Source organism: Pseudoliparis swirei, chromosome 10 (genome assembly GCF_029220125.1).
Source record: "Pseudoliparis swirei isolate HS2019 ecotype Mariana Trench chromosome 10, NWPU_hadal_v1, whole genome shotgun sequence".
Classification (NCBI taxonomy): Eukaryota; Metazoa; Chordata; class Actinopteri; order Perciformes; family Liparidae; genus Pseudoliparis; species Pseudoliparis swirei.
The window spans coordinates 2,767,316-2,783,855 of record NC_079397.1 but is presented as its reverse complement, the minus strand read 5'-3'; positions in this window follow the sequence as shown (position 1 = coordinate 2,783,855).

Here is a 16,540-nt window from a genome sequence, read left to right as displayed (position 1 = left end):
ATGTTCCAAGGTTCTATTCTAAGGTTCTATTCTAAGGTTCTGTTCTAAGGTTATGTTCTAAGGTTCTATTCTAAGGTTCTATTCTAAGGTTATGTTCTAAGGTTCTGTTCTAAGGTTCTATTCTAAGGTTCTGTTCTCAGGTTCTATTCTAAGGTTATGTTCTAAGGTTCTATTCTAAGGTTCGATTCTAAGGTTATGTTCTAAGGTTCTATTCTAAGGTTATGTTCCAAGGTTCTATTCTAAGGTTCTATTCTAAGGTTATGTTCTAAGGTTCTGTTCTAAAGGTTCTATTCTAAGGTTATGTTCTAAGGTTCTATTCTAAGGTTCTATTCTAAGGTTATGTTCTAAGGTTCTGTTCTAAGGTTCTATTCTAAGGTTCTGTTCTAAGGTTCTTGTTATGATTTGGAGTGTTTCCTGTTTTGTTTTGGCGTCCCTGTCTCGTTTCCTGTTTCCCTGCGCTTCCTTCCCTGTGCTTGTTCTGTTGCGGTCCTGATTGTTCCCAGCCACGCCCTGATCGTTTCCACCTGCGTCTCCACCTGTGTCTCGTTTCCCCCGTGTATTTAGCTTGTGTCTTTCTGCTTGTTCTGGGTCTGTTCGTTTTTGTTCCTGTCCGGTTCTTGTCCCTGTTAGTTTCTCTCCTGCTGCCAGACTGTGGTTCTGCTCAGTTATTAATAATAAATCCCGTGTTTTTTTGAGAACTCTGCCTGCTGTGTTTGGGTCCAAACCTCGCACCACCATAACAGTTCTATTCTAAGGTTCTGTTCTAAAGGTTCTATTCTAAGGTTCTGTTCTAAAGGTTCTATTCTAAGGTTCTGTTCTACAGGTTCTGTTCTACAGTTCTGTTCTACGGTTCTTTGCTGACTCCATATCTTAATCCTAAGGTGTTGGCCCTTCCCCCTTTTCTTCAGGTAGCAGGAAGGTTTTCCCCCCTTTACATTTGTATCAGCTGCTGACCAATCAGAATGCAGGATTCCCCCCGGTGCATCGGGCCGTCCTATTGGAGCTTCAGGAATGTGCCGGTCTGAGCAGAGGAGTTTGGTTTTATGACGCTCTCTGTTCACGAGAGGAAAGTTACATTCCAGTCTCACTGATACAGTTTTAACAACAATGGGGGAGGGGCATTGGGGGGGGTCAGCATGGGGGGGGGGTAGACTTCCTGCTTCTGAGAGTCTGACTTTTCTTGAGGTATTCAGACTTTTCTGGGTCAACCGGATGTTGTATGTAGAACATTTAACCAGGTCATCTGAGGCCAAGTCGGCTTTTAATTATGCAGATGATGGTTTCAGTTCCATCACATTAACCAACATGGACTTCTCTTGGTCTCCTAGACTCTCTGACATGGACTTGTCTTGGTCTCCTAGACTCTCTGACATGGACTTGTCTTGGTCTCCTAGACTCTCTGACATGGACTTGTCTTGGTCTCCTAGACTCTCTGACATGGACTTGTCTTGGTCTCCTAGAGTCTCTGACATGGACTTGTCTTGGTCTCCTAGAGTCTCTGACATGGACTTGTCTTGGTCTCATAGAGTCTCTGACATGGACTTGTCTTGGTCTCCTAGAGCAGCGGTCCCCAACCTTTTTTGAGCCACGGACCGGTTCTGTGTCAGAAATTATTTTCACGGACCGGCAATATAAATGATGTAATAAATATGACGTCATACAATTATACGAAGGGCATAAAGTGCCAAAACTACAACTCATCATTACGCCGAATTAGTGTGAGCCGTGCGTTTGTTGACCTGCAACGAGCCGCTGATGGAGACGGCGACACAGACGTGTGTTTGGTCCGCTGCTCCTCACCGAGTTCTGGTCGCTGTCATTACAACACCGGCAGAGTTGTTGTGTGAAATGTCCCTTTAGGCCACCGTCATTTGCATCTCCAGCACATGTTCTTCTAGCTCGGACGGGCTCGATTCACCGGGTGGGTTTGTTTACAAATGGGTTGCAGGTCTATTCTTTTGCAGTCGGGTCTTTTGTGGTTGGAGTACCGCTCAAACTCTTTTAAAAGCCTCTTCCACCCGGTCAACGTCTGAAACATGTAGAATATTCCGCTGTTCACTCGCCCACACAGCAGCGACTTTATCGGCCAACTTGAAAACAGTCGTCATTCCCCTGAAGTGACAGAATTCATTGAGCAGGTTAAATATGTTTTCAGATTCTTTGTCACTGTGCCGCCAGCAGAGGGTTCGGCGCGTGAGACTCGCCTGCAGTGAGAAACCCAAACTTTAAGACTCCTGAACGCGGCTCAGACCGACACACGGATGTATCCGGTCCTTTTTCAAAATAATATATTTTTCCGACTGATTATAAAAATAAAAAAAGTAAAACTTTATTTATTCCCTTTTTTTCCGCGGCCCGGTTCCAACCAAGCCGCGGACCGGCCCCCGGGCCACGGCCCGGGGGTTGGGGACCCCTGCCTTAGTGTTTCTTGTATTAAGCGTTCCTGACCCTATAATCATGTTTGGCCCGTGTTGTGGTCACTTTGGTTTGTTGTTGTTTGTGACCCCTGCAGCCCTCTGTGACCTTTGTCTGAAATCTAAATAAACTTTATTATTATTATATCTGACCAGAGCAACTGGTTCTTGGGGGGGGGGGGGTATTCCCATGACATTTGGAGGAGGGTCATTCTCAGCTTTTCTCTGAGAGTCTCTCTTTCTTCTTCAAGATCTCCCTGATCACACTCACATCTGGAAGCAGTGAGAACGGCCCCTGAGGGGGGGGGGGGGGCTTCGCCCAGTCGTGTTAAAGTGAAACTACTTTTGCTTTTTCCACTTGCATTCATCTTTACTGGTCCGGGGCTTTGAACCAATGACCTTCTGGCATTCCTTCTCTATCTTTTAGGCCGCCGCTGACCATCTTTCTCTGACATGCAGGTTTCGTGGCTCGTATTTATCGCAGTCATGTCATTTTCTTAAAATAGAATATTAAACTTTTTTCTTCTTCTTTTTTTAAATCATGCAGTGTTGAAATGATTTCCAGCTGAAAATGATCACCCAATAAGGACGGAGACTTTGGTAGCCGTGTGTTTGGGGCGATAAGTGTGTAGGAATGTGTTTTCCTGCTTTGACGACACGAGGAGTCACAACCTCAGGAATGACAGCGGCCCAGATAAAAGAGACCGGCTTTCCATGCACTGTACGCTCCACCTTCACCACGACGTCAACAAGCTGCTGCGTAGCTTCAACATATACAACCGTCAAAAATACCTTTTTTGGGATGTGTTCATGATCGTAGGACTCCTGTGACGATACACGCAAGAGTTCGTCTCTAAGTATTTACATTTGGAAAACGGCCTGGCAGTCGTTGAGTCGTCGTGTTGTGTTGGATCTGGCGCCCCCTGTGGACAAAAGCGGTAGTGTTGCCGTATCGCCAGAGTCTCATTTTACTGCAGCGGGGTCTCACAGTCAATGGGGTTCATATGGAGCACCTTCACATCAGAGCCATTACCAGTGGGTCAACTGGTTTTAATGGTAGTAGATATAAAGGAGTTCACGATGAAGAGCCGGAGCCCCCTCAGACTGACCAGCAAAAGCAAATATAATAGCCATTAGTTATTATAATCTCCACTTCAAACTTTATTCTTTCATTCCTCAATATATTCTGAAGCTGTCGCGAGACATATTCTAAATTATCTCTGTAAGAAAGACATGAAAACATGGATGAACATGAACAAGAGTTTTGAAACAGGCTTCATCCAAAGTTCCCATTTCTGTGACGGAGATTTATGTAAATGAGATCATGTCTAACTTTCACCTTTACTCAGAAAACTTGTACGCGTGCAGGAAAGACCAGCTGTACTGCAGGAGGATTTTAGTTAAACTTCAATCAGGTTTATTCAACAGAGTATCACACAAGCTGTATACGTGTACCCGGTCTGTAGGAAGGAACTCCGCTCGCTCCATTCCTGAGAGACTGAAATTCCAAAAGATAAGTTATGCATATAAAGTCTTTAAGAGCATTTGTGATTGGTGCGCATAATAAGTAGGAGGCGGCCCGTGGTTTAGACTTAGGAGCCTCATTGGAGCACAGGGTGTAGTCCAACCCTCTAGGCCCCACCCAGGTCTTCCTTCTCCAGCCATCAGTAGTGTGTGCATGTTGTTTCTCATTTCAGTGAATATGGGGTTAATTCATTCTGCTTCAATAGTTCATGTGCGGGACAAAGACATAATTCAATTGTCGCTTTTTGAAGATTCTCTACCGGGCTCGGGAGTCTTTTAAGATAGTCTTATCTCTTTCGGGATGGGACGAGCTAGAAGGTCGTTCCCAGGATATTTACGAAGGGCCATTGTAGGTGTGTGTGTAAGGGGGGTCAGAGAGGGCCTGTGTCAGTGGCGGTTCGTCCATAGGGGGCGCTAGGGCGCCGCCCCTCTTAAAATTTGTAGATGAAAAAAAAAAAAAGAAGAAAAAAAAAAAAACATTATATGCCAAATCATTTAAATAGTAAATATACCGTGTTGACGCGCTAAATGTGTGTGGGAGACCGTCAGCCTGTCAACAACCACTTAAGTTAATGTGAAAAATATAATATATCGCCATTATCACGGAGAGAAGCCCCTCCCCTTTTTGGAGGTGATCTAACGTGTGTGTACGGCATCGAGAAAACATTTCAGTCGTTTCGGCAAGGACCGGCTTCTCATTGGCGGATGAAACGTGAATCTTGGGTCGCAAAAATGTGAGCTCGTTGGCCAATGACATCGTTTTATTATTTCACGTGACTGGACTATTCGGCAGATCAGAGACCGTATCGTTCCCTCAGCCCAGAGAGCTCCACAGAGCTACGGGAGCAGGTAGCTAACGGAGCTGTCAGCTGGAGGCTCAGTGAGTAATGTGCTGTTTAGTTTCCCCTGTCTGTTGTTCCAAAGGGACTGAAACTCTCTGGACTACAACGGGGTGAGGGATCTAAAGAGCTGCAGACAAGTGTAAAGCACGAATCTTGCCGCAGTTATCTAGCTAAGAGCATGGAGCTAACTCGCTAACAGTCTGAAGCTAACCCTGTTTACAGTCAGAGACCGAACTGGCATCGAAACAACGAAGAAGTTCTGAAAAACAGACACATTCCCTCAAGAATAATGGAAACAGGCTGGTTACAGACATGATTGACTTTAACCAGAGAGTAAAGTGACCACTTTAAAGAGAGGAGGCTACTTTTCTTTACAGTAGTGGGTCTGCTCTGTCACCCAATGTAACATGTGATCTCTTTCTGACTCTATTCTGCTCTGAACCTCTTTTATTTTGCAAATCTCTGAAACCCAGCCCAATGTTCCTTAAAGCTGCTCTGAACCTCTCATGCCCAAAGTTACAGTGTGTTGATAGTTGTTGTTGGACAGTGTTGAGCACGGTGTGTTCTTGAAATAAAGCTTTGTTTTTTACAATATTCTACTCAAAACCTCTTTTCTTCTCATTGTTGAGTGATATTTAAACTGCGCCCCCCCCCCAAAAAAATTTCACCAGCCGCCACTGGCCTGTGTGTGTGTGTGTGTGTGTGTGTGTGTGTGTGTGTGTGTGTGTGTGTGTGTGTGTGTGTGTGTGTGTGTGTGTGTGTGTGTGTGTGTGTGTGTGTGTGTGTGTGTGTGTGGGCAACACAGGGCCAAGGTGCTCAGTGTTCCACTAATTATAAAGTGTCTGTATATGACCTATTTTCTGTTAATGTATTTCTACAGAAGTCATCAACTGGGAATATCTTAAGATTTGCAGTTCAGTTTAGTTCAGTCGCATGTTTAAACATCTTTGATCATATTGTTTAACCTCAGCGTATATTATTTCTAAACACAATTAACTTTGGGAAATCTATTCAAGTGTACGGAATAGACCGACACGTCAAAGCTCCTCAAATCCTCTCTGGTCTCCCGGTGTTCGGCTAACGCAACACGACTTCCAGTCGCGAGCGTCGTCCCCGCGGAGCTCCGGAGGAGTTTAGTAGCTGTGCTCCGTCTTCTCCGTCAGCCTGACCCGCGGATGACCGATAACCGCAATCGCATTAGCTCCGAGTTGTTTACCGCCGGCTGCTTCTCCGCTTTCCCTCTCCATCCGTATCCGCCCAGCCGGCGTGTTATGTCATCATTAGCGTGTTCGTTAGCGCCGTAATGAGGGAATGAACGAAACGCATGAGGACCGTAATGAATGTGGAGGCTCCAGTGAGGCTCGGGGAAGCAAATGCCGTCCCATAATGCTTTGTGTTCGGGGGCAAACCAACAGTTAGGTTTCATCAACTAAACCAACAGTTAGGTTTAATCAACTAAACCAACAGTTAGGTTTAGACAACTAAACCAACAGTTAGATTTAGACAACTAAACCAACAGTTAGGTTTAACCAACTAAACCAACAGTTAGGTTTAGACAACTAAACCAACAGTTAGGTTTAGACAACTAAACCAACAGTTAGGTTTAACCAACTCAACCAACAGTTAGGTTTAGACAACTAAACCAACAGTTAGGTTTAACCAACTAAACCAACAGTTAGGTTTAACCAACTCAACCAACAGTTAGGTTTAGACAACTAAACCAACAGTTAGGTTTAGACAACTAAACCAACAGTTAGGTTTAACCAACTAAACCAACAGTTAGGTTGAGACAACTAAACCAACAGTTAGGTTGAGACAACTAAACCAACAGTTAGGTTTAGACAACTAAACCAACAGTTAGGTTTAACCAACTAAACCAACAGTTAGGTTTAACCAACTAAACCAACCGTTAGGTTTAGTCAACTAAAACAACAGTTAGGTTTAGACAACTAAACCAACAGTTAGGTTTAGACAACTAAACCAACAGTTAGGTTTAATCAACTAAACCAACAGTTAGGTTTAATCAACTAAACCAACCGTTAGGTTAAGTCAACTAAAACAACAGTTAGGTTTAGACAACTAAACCAACAGTTAGGTGTAGACAACTAAACCAACAGTTAGGTTTAGACAACTAAACCAACAGTTAGGTTTAATCAACTAAACCAACAGTTAGGTTTAGACAACTAAACCAACAGTTAGGTTTAACCAACTAAACCAAGTTAGGTTTAATCAACGAAACCAACAGTTAGGTTTCGTCAACTAAACTAACAGTTAGGTTTTTTTAAAGAATAATTGAGATTTGAATCCTATTTTTTTTTTTATTTCTTTGATGGCACAATATCCTCTTTTTTATGTTTTGTTTTAGTAACTTGGGTACATCATCATTTGTGTCAACAGCTCCCTTCATGTCACGTTTACGTGTTTCTTCACGTTGATGAATATAAACGGTTATGAGAGACAGAAACGACCTCTGAGTCACGGACAAACACAAAGGACTTTCTTCCCTCCATAAACCGCGGCCCTGTGAACTGGCAGGAGACCCTGAATGCACCACACCTCTTCACGCTCTTCGGTTTCCTTCGACATCTGCTTCAGTTACTTTCACTTCTCTCTAATTGAAACGAAGGAAACAGATTTCTTCGCAAACAGGAACCTCGTAAAATAACATCTTGGGGACCATCCTTCTTTTTTTAAGATCCTGATAACTCGGTTGAATTCAATACGTACCTAAACTTCGTTGTTTTGGGTGATGCAGGTTTAACGTCATGCAGGCTTCCTTTTTTACGGAGAAGGTTTGTAAGATAGTGGTCAGGAGAGAGAATGCAGCTTTAACCCATGAAGCATAGACTTCTATACAACCAGAGAGAAGTCGCCCCCTGGTGGTCAAGAGAGTGAATGCAGCTTTAACACATGAAGCATAGACTTCTATACAACCAGAGAAGTCGCCCCCTGGTGGTCAGGAGAGTGAATGCAGCTTTAACACATGAAGCATTTACTTCTATACAACCAGAGAAGTCGCCCCCTGGTGGTCAGGAGAGAGAATGCAGCTTTAACACATGAAGCATTGACTTCTATACAACCAAAGGAGTCACCCTCTGGTGGTCAGGAGAGTGAATACAGCTTTACCACATGAAGCATAGACTTCTATACAACCAGAGGAGTCGCCCCCTGGTGGTCAGGGGAGAGAATGCAGCTTTAACACATGAAGCATTGACTTCATATTACAGTACCGGAGTTTGCCACTTACTGTTTTATTTTAATGGATTTTAAGATGTGGTGATGTCATAATTGTAATTATTATTTCTAAATAACACATTTTTGTTTCATCGTGTTTTCATGTCTTTTTTCATACAGTGATGGATTTTAAATGTTAGAATCTGGTGCTTGGAAACACGGTCGTCCACAGGGACCGACAACATCCACGAATAAACATAAAGTTCCATGTCAGAACTTTGACTTACGGTCCTTAACTGTGTTTCACGATGTTTTGGTCACCACTGTTTACAGCAGCTGGGCGCGCACAGACACTTTTATAATTCAGAAAGTAAGAAGAAAGAAAGTTTGGATGAGTCACTGGGCTCCAGAGAGAAGATTATTTTGTCAATAAACAATAACAATGGTGGTAAAGCCCTGAAGCGTCAAAGAGGCCCAACAGGCTGAAACAGGACGTTGGCATCCGCTGGTGTTGCAACACCCACAGCAGGAAATTCCACCCAAAAAGCGTGACAAGAAAAAACCTCCTAACCCTCTAGTGGGGTAATATGGTACTACAAGCTCTCTAGTGGGGTAATATGGTACTACAAGCTCTCTAGTGGGGCAATATGGTACTACAAGCTCTCTAGTGGGGTAATATGGTACTACAAGCTCTCTAGTGGGGTAATATGGTACTACAAGCTCTCTAGTGGTGTAATATGGTACTACAAGCTCTCTAGCTGCTGCGGTCAGGCAGGCGCCTCCGTAGTCACGCTGCAAGAACAGAGAGACTGAGACGGAGTTTCTTTCCTCAGGCCATCAGGATTGTGAACTCCGACCTCACCAGGACCCCCACATAGACCCACACAACTGCCCCTCTTAGGCACACACACACACACACACACACACACACTTACTGTAAATATTGTGTTGTTTTTTATTTGTAAATAGTGTGTACTTGTTGCCCTTGCACATTCCTGCTGAGCATTGCCACTTTCATTTCACTGCACACCCTGTGTGTGTATGTGACAAATAAAACATCTTGAATCTTGAATCTTGAATATGGTACTACACGCTCTCTAGTGGGGTAATATGGTACTACAAGCTCTCTAGTGGGGCAATATGGTACTACACGCTCTCTAGTGGGGTAATATGGTACTACACGCTCTCTAGTGGGGTAATATGGTACTACAGGCTCTCTAGTGGGGTAATATGGTACTAGATAGATAGATAGATAGATATAGATAGATATGAGGGGTGGCTTTAGCTCAGTGGGGTAAGAGGGCCGTCCTTCAACCGCAAGGTCGTGGGTTCGATCCTCGCTCTCCCCATTAGCTGCAAGTCGAAGTGTCCTTGAGCAAGGCACTGAACCCCCAGTTGCTTCCCGGGCGCTTCACCGCAGCCCACTGCTCCTTAATAACTAAGGATGGGTTAAATGCAGAGAACTAATTTCCCCTTGGGGATTAATAACAGTGTATATTAAATTAAATATACTTTATTAATCCCCAAGGGGAAATTTGTCGTGACAGTAGCAGCAACACACAAGAATAAAAAACAAAACACAAAATATAAGAAACAGGGATGAAAGATATAGAAGTATACAAGTAAGATAAAAGTAAAATACAAAACAAAATATATATGTAAATATACAACACACATGCATACACAACACACAACAACACTGACAAATCAAATACAAAAAATCAAATACAAAAATATTAAATATAGACAGAGTGCAAAAAGCAAAGTGTGTGTATGAGTGCAGAGCAAATGAAATGAAATGTGTGTGTATGTGTGTAGTGCAAACAAATGAAATGTGTGAAGTGCAGATCAACATAGTGTAAGTATTCAGTTATTGCACTATGATCTGGCAAGAGGTGATCTGTTGTAGAGCCTCATAGCCGTCGGCAGGAATGTTCTCCTGTATCTGTCCTTGTGGCAGCGGAGCGTGAGGAGACGTCTGGAGAAAGTCCTCCTCTGTCCCTGTAGGAGGTGGTGGAGAGGGTGGTCCGGGTTGTCCAATATGGACACACGTTTCTTCAACGTCCTCCTCTCCACCACCTGTTCCAGGTGCTCCAGCTGGCAGCCGATGATGGAGCCAGCCTTCCTAACCAGTTTGTTGAGACGGCTGGTGTCACCGGCTCCGATGCTGCTCCCCCAGCAGACAATGGTAAAGTGCAGTACACTGGCCACAACTGACTGGTAGAATAACTCCAGCATCTTGCTGCACACGTTGAAGGATCGAAGCTTTCTCAGGAAAAAGAGTCGACTCATCCCCTTCTTGTACACAGCGTTGATGTTGGCCTTCCAGTTCAGTCGGCTGTCGATGGAGACGCCCAGGTACTTGTACTCCTCCACCAGGTACTGGTCCTCCTCCACCAGGTACTGGTCCTCCTCCACCATGTCCACGTCCACTCCCAGGACACTCAGAGGGGGAGGAGCTGTCGCCTTCCTCCTGAAGTCCACCACCATCTCTCTGGTCTTGGCCACGTTCAGCCGCAGGTGGTTCTCATCGGCCCACTTTACAAAGTCGCTCACCACTGCCCTGTACTCCTCCTCCCGTCCATCCCTAATACACCCGACCACTGCAGAGTCATCAGAGTACTTCTGCAGATGGCATGACTCCGTGTTGTACTGGAAGTCACTGGTGTACAGGGTGAAGAGGAAGGGAGACAGAACAGTTCCCTGTGGGGCTCCAACATCACTGACCACCGTTCCAGACAGCACACGGCCCATTCTGACAAACTGTGGCCTGTGAGGTAGTCAGTGATCCAGGAGATGGTGGACGTATCCACACCGACCACCCGCAGCTTCTCACTCAGCAGCAGTAGCTGGATGGTGTTAAATGCACTGGAGAAGTCAAAGAAAGTGACTCTCACAGAGACACCGGTTCCATCCAGGTGCGACTGAGCTCGTTGCAGCAGGTAGATGATGGCGTCGTCCACTCCCACATGAGGCTGGGAAGCAAATTGCAGAGGGTCCAGCGACGATTTGACCTGCAGCCGGAGGCGGGCCAAGACCAGCCTCTCCAGCACCTTCATCACATGGGAGGTGAGGGCGACCGGTCGGTAGTCGTTGAGGCCAGATGGTGTTGACTTCTTTGGGACAGGGACCAGGCACGACGTCTTCCACAGCACCGGGACTTCCCCCAGCCTCAGGCTGAGGGTGAAGAGGCGCTGCAGGACACCAGACAGCTGGGTGGCGCAGGTCTTTAGGACCCTGGGGCTGATGCCATCAGGACCTTCAGCTCTGCGCTGGAGTAGTTTCTCCAGCTGTCTTCTCACCTGGTCAGTCGTCACAGAGAGAGGGGGAGGGTGGAGGAGCCCATTGTTATTAAGGGCTCGGTGGATGTGCAGCTCAGCAGGGGGGACAGAGGGGGAGGTGTTTGGGAGGTGTGATGTGTGGAGGAGACAGGAGAGGGCTGTGAACTGAACCTATTGAAGAAACAGTTCAGCTCGTTGGCCCTCTCCAGGGAGCCCCCTGGCTGTCTCCCTCCCACCTTGAAGCCAGTTATCAGCTTCATCCCAGTCCACACCTCCTTTGTGTTGTTCAGCTGGAGTTTGGCCTCCAGCTTCCTCCTGTAGGAGTCCTTGCCCTCCCTGAGCTTCACCTTTAGGTTACGCTGGGCTCTCCTCAGCTCCTCCCTGTCTCCAGACCTGAAAGCAGCTTTCTTCATGTTAAGAAGCGCCTTCAGGTCCCTGGTGATCCAGGGCTTGTTGTTGGGGAAGCAGCGCACAGTCCGTGATGGGATGGTGGTGTGTTCACAGAACTTGATGTATTCCGTGATGCAGTCGGTCATCCTGTTGATGTCCTCCCCGTGCGGTCCACACAACACATCCCAGTCCGTTGACTCGAAGCAGTCCTGTAGAGCGTCGTTAGCCTCCAGAGACCACCTCCTCACAGTCCTGGTGGTCACCGGCAGCCTCTTCACCAGAGGAACAGACCTGGTGTCAGCCGGACCAGGTCATGATCAGACCTGCCGAGGGGGGGGAGGGCAGTGGCACTGTATGCATCCTTAGTATTAGCATACAGCAAGTCCAGAGTTTTATTGTTCCTTGTTGGGCAGTCTATGTATTGATGGAAGGTTGGCAGAGCTTTTTCCAATGTGGTGTGGTTAAAGTCACCAGTGATAGCCATGAATGCTCCAGGCTGATGATTCAGCAGAGCAGACACAGTGGAGTGGATGGTGTCCACAGCTTCCTCAGCGTCAGCTGATGGTGGCACGTACACGACAACCACAATGGCGGACGTGAACTCTCTCGGCAAATAGTACGGGCGCATCCCCACGGCCAGCAGTTCAATGTTCGGGCTACAGAAGCGCTCCTTCATGCACACATGGTCCGGATGGCACCACCGTTCATTCACATAAACAGCGATCCCGCCCCCCCTCTTCTTACCGCTCTGTGTAGCGTCTCTGTCAGCCCGAACAGTCCTGAAGCCGGGCAAAGACGCGCTGTGATCCGGATAGTCCGCGTGTAGCCACGTCTCAGTGAAGCACAAGAGACTGCTCTCACGGAAGATCCTCTCAGTCATTACCAGCGCGCCGAGCTCATCCGTCTTATTCGCCAAAGACCTCACGTTCCCCGTTATGATCGACGGTACCGAGGGTTTGTATCTCCTCGTTTTAGCCCTCCGCTTGACACCCGATCTGCAGCCGCGAGCCCTTCTCCGTAGCTCCAGCGGGATCACAGGTCTTTCTCCAGGCAGAAGCTGCGGCCTGCACAGCGCGATCAGCTGAGCACGCGAGTAAACGACGGTCCCAGTCATTGTTTTGCTGTGGCTCTCCGATACTCACGACAAAGTGAACAAAAGCCACAGTAGAAGTATTGAAAAAAGTAGTTATGGTCCAGTGTCCGACCGTAACTAAGACAAACGTGAAAGAAAAGAAAAAGAAAAAGAGAGGAAAAGTGCAAAAAAAGACAACGCTCTCTAGTGGGGTAATATGGTACTACATGCTCTCTAGTGGAGTAATATGGTACTACAAGCTCTCTAGTGGGGTAATATGGTACTACAGGGTCTCTAGTGGGGTAACATGGTACTACAAGCTCTCTAGTGGGGTAACATGGTACTACACGCTCTCTAGTGGGGTATGTAAGGTATTCTCAAAACTGGGGCACTACGCAGATGGAGGAGAAACAGGCTTCCGGACACGCATGGATTAAGTTATCAACATTTAATGGCAAGAAAAGTGAATCAAGTTTCAAGTTTCAAGTTTCAAGTTTTTATTGTCACATCCCCTTTTATACAAGTATAATCGGTTTGTGAAATTCTTATGTGCAAAACACCCGACAGCAGTAGCAGACTAAAAAAAGAATAAGAATGAGAATAAACTATACAATATCCACACAACAACAAAAAAGTATTAACAATATATATATATATAAAACAATGTAATAGAATATACATCCTGACAATATATATATATAAAACAATGTAATAAAATATACACTTTTTTGAGACAATATATATATATATGTGTATACATACAATATATATATACAATATATATATATATAAAACAATGTAATAAAATATACACCATGGCCATAGATATTCACAGAATATGTTCTGGTGTGTAGTGTTAATGAGGGTCTCAGTCCTTGTTCAGCAGCCTGATGGCCTGACTGAAGAAGCTGTCCCTCAGTCTGTTTGTCGGCACTTGATACTGCGGTATCGCCTGCCTGACGGTAGAAGGGTGAACAGTTTGTGGCGGGGTGGTTATTGTCTTTCATCATCCGTTTGGCCCTGGCCACGCACCGCTTGGTGTATATGTCCAGGATGGAGGAAGCTCACCTCCAACGATGTACTGTGCCGACCGCACCACCCTCTGTAGTGCCCTATGCTCCAGGGCGGTGCAGTTCCCGTACCAGACGGTGATGCAACCTGTCAGAACACTCTCGATGGTACTGGTGTAGAATGTTCTGAGGATGCGGGGGCCATGTTGAATTTCCTCAGTCGCCTAAGGAAATACAGGCGTTGTTGGGCCCTTTTCACCACGTGAGTGGTGTGCGTGGTCCATGTGAGGTCCTCGGAGATGTGCACGCCGAGGAACTTGAAGCTGCTGACCTCTCTACTGCAACTCCGTCTATGGAGATGGGGTGTGCTCTCTCTCCACTTCCTGTAGTCCACGATCAGCTCCTTGGTCTTCTTGACGTTGAGGACGAGGCTGTTCTCCTGGCACCACTGTACCAGTGATCCAACCTCCTCCCTGTAGGCTGTCTCGTCGTCGTCGGTGATCAGCCCCAACACTGTTGTGTCGTCAGCAAACTTGATGATGACGTTGGAGCTGTGCATGGCCGTGCAGTCGTGGGTGTACAGGGAGTAGAGGAGGGCTCAACACGCATCCCTGAGGGGCTCCCGTGTTGAGGGTCAGCGGCTCTGAGGTGGTACTGCCCATCCTCACCACCTGGCAGCGGCCCTACAGGAAGTCCAGTATCCAGCTGCACATGGTAGAGTGCAGGCCTAGACCTCTGAGCTTGGTGTCGAGCTTGGCGGGAACAATAGTGTTGAACGCTGAGCTGTAGTCCACAACCAGCATTCGCACACAACAGTTCCTCCCCTCCAGGTGGGAAAGGGCGGTGTGAAGTGCCATGGCAATTGCGTCGTCGGTGGATCTGTTTTGACGATATGCAAATTGCCATGGGTCCAGCGTGGCAGGCAACATGGAACAAATGAAGTCCTTGACCAACCTCTCGAAGCATTTACTGACAATCGAGGTGAGGGCTACGGATCTCCAGTCATTCAGGCAGGTTACCTTGGGGTGTTTGGGGACAGGCACAATGGTGGACATCTTGAAGCTCTCAGGAACAACAGCCTGGGACAGGAAGAGGTTGAAGATGTCTGCGAAGACTCCTGCCAACTGGTCTGCACATGCTCTGTGGGCGCGCCCCGGGATGTGGTCGGGACCTGCCGCCTTCCGGATGTCCACCCGCTTGAAGGCTCTGCGCACGTCAGCCTCTGAGATGATCAGCAGGCTGGTCTCCTCAGGCAGCGCTGCCTTGCGGGCTGCCGTTCACGTCGAACCGAGCAAAGAATGTATTTAGCTCGCCTGGGAGGGAGGTAGAGGAGTTCTCTTCACCGCTGGTTCTCCCTCTGAAGTCCGTGATTGTCTGTAGCCCCTTCCACACACCTCTCACGTCATGGCTCTTGAGCTTTTCCTCCACCTTGTTCCTGAACTCCCACTTGGCAGAGCCGATGGTCTTATGGAGGTCGTAGCGGGCTCTTTTGTATTCCGCCATATTCCCGGAGTCAAAGGCGGTGTTACGCGTGCGGAGTGCAGCGCGAACATCGCCATTTATCCACGGTTTCTGGTTGGGATAAATCCGAACCGACTTGGTAGGAACAACGTCATCTATGCATTTCTTGATGAACCCGGTGACTGAGGACGCGTACTCACTGACGTTGTTGTCCGACGCGACCCTGAACACATCCCAGTCAGCACGTTCAAAACAGTCCTGTAGCATAGACTCCGATTGGTCCGACCAGCGTTGCACTTCCTTCACAGCGATTGGTTGCTGTTTCAGCCTCTGCCTGTAGGCGGGGAGTAGTTGGATGGAGCGGTGGTCCGATTTGCGGACGGTGGTCGGAGGAGGGCTATGTATCCAACCCGGAAGGGAGTGTGGCAGTGGTCGAGAATCCGCCCCCGTGTTGCTTGTTATGTGTTGGTAGAACTTGGAGAACTTTCTTCAGGTTCGCTTTGTTGAAGTCCCCGCCACAATGAAAGCAGCCTCGGGTGTGCCGACTCCTGCTCGCTGATCGCCCCGTAGAGTTCCTTCAGCGCTATGTCCGTGTTAGCTTGAGGCGGAATGTACACAGCAGTTACGGTGACTGCTGTAAACTCCCGCGGTAGCCAGAATGGTCGACACATGAGCATTAGGTACTCCAGGTCCGGGGAACAGAACGACTTGAGAGTATGTACATGACTTTGGTTGCACCAAGATCTGTTTATCATGAGACATACCCCCTCCACGATCTTTACCAGAGAGAGTCTTTGTTCTGTCCGCGGTGGACGGAAAATCCTGCCGGCTCGATGGCTGAGTCGGTAACCTCCTCCGACATCCATGTCTCCGTAAGGCAGATGATGCAGTTGTCCTTAGTTTCGGTGGAATTGAATACGAGCCTGTAGCTCGAATAGCTTATTGTCCCAAGACTGTACCTTAGCCAGTAAAATGGTGGGTAGTGGGGGTCGATTGGCTCGACGTCTCAGCCTGACCAGCACGCCAGCTCGCTTCCCCCTCCGTCGGCGACGCCTGCGTGAGATCGCGCCTAAAATGGACGGAGATAGTTCCGCTACTGTTCCTGGCGGGACGTCCGAGTAAGAGTTGAAAAACTCTGGTAGGCGGCGAGCAACTGCCGATCCAATCTCCAGAAGTGTGCATGTGTCGTACGTTAACTGGCTGCTAACGTTTTGTGCAAAAATAGTCGCAATAAGAAGAATAAATAACAAAAAACTACTACAAAATCCGGGAGCTCGCAACACAGCAGCCATCACGTACGGCGCCATATCAAACATTCAACGCGCTCTCCCTCGTGTCAAGGCTGCAGGCTCCCGGCATCTTCCGGAGAGCA